Source organism: Excalfactoria chinensis, chromosome 29 (genome assembly GCF_039878825.1).
Source record: "Excalfactoria chinensis isolate bCotChi1 chromosome 29, bCotChi1.hap2, whole genome shotgun sequence".
NCBI lineage: Eukaryota > Metazoa > Chordata > Aves > Galliformes > Phasianidae > Excalfactoria > Excalfactoria chinensis.
The window spans coordinates 611,403-616,552 of NC_092853.1; positions in this window are offsets into that span (position 1 = coordinate 611,403).

Sequence of the window (5,150 nt, forward strand, 5' to 3'; positions counted from 1 at the left end):
GGAGGACTTCCGGTCCGATGCTCCCTCAGGTCGCGCGATGGAGGGGGGAGTTAACCGGGCGCTGCAGTGAGGAAAACTGCCGTTCCGGTCGGCTTGCTCTGTTATCTTTAGCCCTTAAAGAGACAGCGGGCAGTCTTCAGCTTTCATTATCACGGAGTTAAGGAATTGGAAGGGATCTGAAAAGATTACCGAGTCCAAATGCCTCATGCAAAGTAGGCCTCTGCAAGGCAGGCCCTTGCAAAGTAGGCCCCTGCAATGTAGGCCCTTGCAATGTAGGCCCCTGTAATGCAGGCCCCTGTAATGCAGGCCCCTGTAATGCAGACCCCTGCAAAGCAGGCCCCTGCAATGTAGGCCCCTGCAATGTAGGCCCCTGCAATGTAGGCCCTTGCAATGTAGGCCCTTGCAAAGTAGGCCCCTGCAAAGCAGGCCCTTCTGCAGGTGGGCGTCCAGATGAGCCTGAGTATCAACAGAAGCAGAACCTAAAGCCCCCCTGGGCAGCCTCTGCTCCTTCACCCTCACTGTACCTGTATGACACCCTCACGACACCAAGCTGAGTGCTGTTAACACACGGAGGAAGGATGAGATGCCATTCAGAGGGATCTTGACAGGTTTGAAAGGTGGGCCCGTTAGGTGGAACCTAATGAGGTTCGACACGGCAAAGTGCAAGGTTTTGCACTTGGGATGGAAGAATCCCAGGCACCTGTACAGGCTGGGAGGAGTGATCCCTGAGAGCAGCTCGGCAGAGAAGGACCTGGGGGTACTGATGGATGAGAAGCTTAACATGAGCCAGCAGTGCGCTCTGGCAGCTCGGAAGGCAAATGGGATCCTGGGCTCCATCAGGAGAGGGGTGGTCAGCAGGGACCAGGAAGCGATTCCCCCTCTTGACTCTGCTCTTGTGAGGCCCCATCTGAAGTACTGTGTCCAGGTGTGGAGCCCTCAGTACAAGAAAGATGTGGAGCTGTTGGAAAGGGTCCATAGGAGGGCGACAAAGATGGTCAGGGGACTGGAGCACCTCCACTGTGAAGACAGGCTGAGGGAGCTGGGCTTGTTCAGCCTGGAGGAAAGAAGGCTGCAGGGTGACTTCATTGCAGCCTTTCAGTACCTGAGGGGAACCCTATAATCAGGAAGGGAGTAAACTCTTCAAAAGGGCTGATAATAGCAGGACAAGGGGAAACGGTTTTAAGTTGAAAGAGGGAAGATTTAGGTTGGATGTTAGGGGGAAGTTCTTTACTAGGAGAGTGGTTAGGCCCTGGAACAGGCTGCCCAGGGAGGTTGTAGATGCCCCGTCCTTGGAGGTGTTCAAGGCCAGGTTGGACGGGGCCCTGGGCAACCTGATGTAGTAAACGTGCAAGTTTGGTGGCCCTGCCAGGCATGGGGGTTGGAGCTTCATGATCCTTGAGGTCCCTTCCAACCCGGGTCATTCTGTGACTGTGAAGATGAACAAAGGGCTAATCTGTTATATTGTTAAAACTGTCAGAGCAGTTGAACCCGAACAATGGGAACGATATGGGGTCATTAGTTAGGGGGTGGAGTTCGGGGTGTAGAATAGGCGTGGGATATTGTAATGAATTTCTCGAATTAATTGTAATAACTGCTCCTCGTGCCATGAATATGCATGTATTCCCTCTAGAAATAGGGATGTTTACCTGCTTTTGGTGAGCAGGCTAGGAAAGAGTCGTGAAATAAACCAAGGTGTTACTGAGTGAGCTGAGAGTAATTGGATGCTTGTTATACCCTGTAAAAAAATAACGCAACCCTGTATTTGTTGTTAGATGCTTAACCTGTAATGCTGCCCAGGAATTACAGTGAACACAGGAGACTGTGGGCATTTCTGTTGGGGTTGTGAGCTGGGGTTTAAAGAGGAACACGGATCAGGGCTAACTGATATACTGGCAATAAGGTGTGGACTTTTGGGAGCAATAAAGTATCAATGAGATTTAAGATGGGGCGAACACTTGAGAAAGGGGGTTCCCCGGCGAAGCCCACTTGGATGTATCTTGGCTGATTGGTGCCGATTGGGAGCCTGGGGGCAAGAAAACATCAGTCAGGTATTGTAACCAATGCTGGTTGTTGTGCAAGGGGGAAAGCGGTGAAAAATGACCTGTAAATGGCACTTTGAATTACAGATTACGTTGTTTTTGCGGAGGGAGGACACATGGGAGGAAGGCTCTTACGCTGATCTGTTCTTTACCCTCCGTAATCACCCTGAAGCGGGACTGTAGTTTGGGGCCGCCCGAGGACCCGATGGTTTTTAGCTTTAGAAAAGGAGAAAAAGGGCTGGGGAATATCCCTTAAATAACTTCCCTCTCTTCAGTTTCTAAAGCAATTCAAGCGGCTGTGACCCGTCCAGAGAAGGAGAGTGGCCGAGCTGCTGATCCCGTGCAGGGTCCTAGAGAGAGGACGCACTCCATTATACTCCATTACCGAAGAAATTGTAGCGATGTCAACGAGACCTGGAGAGTTTTCCTTTCCTCTTAGGGAAGTCAGTCTCCTTAGATGAAAGGGAAATACGGTATGCTAATGCCCTCCGTTTTTACTAGCAGAAAGGTTAGGATTCTCAACTTCACTGAGGATCCTATAAGAGTAGCAGAATAATTAGGTCCATTTCTAGGGCCTAATTTCTATGTTTATCACGGGTGTGTTGTTTACTGGAGAAGAAAGAAGCGTGATTAGGTGGGCAGTTGTTCAAGCGTGGGAAAGGAATACAGAGGGAAGTTTGGGCCCTGGAGGGAGGCAGAGAGAGGAAGAATCCAGAGGATAAATTGTACTGATTATTGTCATTGCCTTTGTGATTGTTGAATGTTTATGCTGTGAAAGTGTTACCTAAGAGGCTGCTATGGGACAAAGGGTGTCTAAAGAGATACTGAGGAGACCCCCTGGGTTGTTTTTTGGCTCACTGGAGAAACACTGCTGGTGAGCCAGGGGGAATATTAAATAAGAAACCAGGGACGTAACTGGAGTAATGGGACCAGTTTTATAATCGAGTACCCTAATCGTGCTGGGTGTTTGTGGAAGGTGAATAATCGACGCTCAGTCGAGTTAGAGAGCTCTCTTAGTTTCTTGTAGCATCAGAATAGTTCTCCTTTCTTGTGTTCAGCACGCATCTTATATACCATTCACTTCAAAGAAGAAAACCCTGTCCTCCTAACAGCTCCTCTAATCAGTTAATTGGTGCCGTCTGCTCCCAAACAACAGTGATAAAGGAAGAAAGGTTTCTTAAGAGCAACAGGATTAACAACGCATATCAAAAGAACCTCCTGCCTACCCTCAGTTTCGCAACGATAATGTCTACCAAAGAGTCTGATCAGCTCTTTGGTCACTCGCTCACAAGTTACATCTTCCCCCACACCTCCCCCATTCTTTATTAATAAAAAAGGCCCGGTTCACAGCATCCTGTATCATTTTTTTTTTGTACACAGAGCAACAAGCACTGAATGCAAACTAAAACACAGGGAAAAGACAAAGTAACCCTAATTTTAGCTGATTCTGTATCTCCAAATATATTCTACCCACCTTGGACCCGTTCCTTCATCCAGAGAAAAGCAAGTCTGCACACAGGATTGCTTCTTTCTATGTAGCCCTCCTTCCAGCATGAGCTTCCTTTCAGCTTCTGTGAGCTTCCTTCCAGCACTCTTTAGTCCAGCTGGCTCCTAGTTTGGACTCAGGTATGAATGATCCAAATCGTTTCTTAAAAGCTGATATATGTTCACAAGTTTCCTATTCCAGCTTTCCATCCTCCCTTACAACTTCCCCCTTGTTTGATAGCAAGCAATTACCACACTATAAAATAGTAGCACTACTTCTATCAATAACATAATCATCATCACTCAATCAAAGCCATGATTGATAACGCACTAAACATAAGAGTTACGTGTAAGGTCGTCATATTTTGAGGCAATACATACACACTCATACAGGCGTCTCTTTTAGACAACCCCATAAGTGGGAAATGGAACTTTATAAGCGAATGCATTATTACTTATTGACAACTATGAGATGGCAAACCACCTGAAAGGAGAGAGAAGGAACATGATGGCTGTGGACGTGATAGAAGGAACATGATGGCTGTGGACGTGATAGAAGGAACATGATGGCTGTGGACGTGATAGAAGGAACATGATGGCTGTGGATATGATAGAAGGAACATGATGGCTGTGGATGTGATAGAAGGAACATGATGGCTGTGGATGTGATAGGCAGTGCCAGCAGGGCATCCCCTGCTCCTACTACTATCATCTATGGGTAGTAATTCTTGATGCAGTACAGAGTGAGATGCATCCCTATCCACTAGAAAGCAAACACCTTTACCCTGCTGCGTGCACGTTGCATTCAGTCCACTGGGGGCAGAACTCATCCTGGACTCTTTCAGGTCCTGCTCCAGTGCAACTGCTGCTGTTCTTCCTAATTTCTTTCTTCCATTACAATCCCTCTTTTCTATATAAGCTCCCTCAATTAATTTGTCCAGGTCCTTCACTTCTGTGTATATTATCGGGAGAAAATAAAGACATTCTTGCTCGGACTGGCAAAAGACCTTCAGAAGGTGTAAGCAAGTTCAGCAGGCAAGAGGGAGAAGATGGAAAGATTGTAACTATTCCTGCCAGACAGACCCTCTTGACATGATCACCAGACGTCTAGCTTGTACACCTGGCATGGGTGTGAGCAGATACTATAAAGACCATTGGCAAGCCCTGTCAAACTTGAGGGGGCTTGAAAACAGTGGCAAAGAGAGCATGGGTTCGTGTATGAGCAAGAAACAAGTGGCGAACACAGAGGAGCAGAGAGCAGATAGTGACATGGTGGAAGAGGAGCAGATGGAGCACACGGCAGAGTATCAAATCATGGAAGACCCCATAACCTATGCGTGGAACCCGCTCTATGCTGTCCCAGCCAGAAGCAGACGGGAGAGACGAGGAGCTGTGCAGGAGGTGAGCACCAACAGCGAGCTGCATCTGACACAGGAATGGTTCCATGGCAGGATGGGAGCAGGGCGCAGCGGGAGGCACATCGCTGAGCGGGTGCTGATGGACTACTGCACCGAGATGGGGGCTCCCGATGGCTCCTTTCTTGTCAGGGAGAGCCAGACATTCATTGGGGACTACGTGATATCCATCTGGTGCAATAGAGAGGTGCAGCATTGTCGCATCCATTGG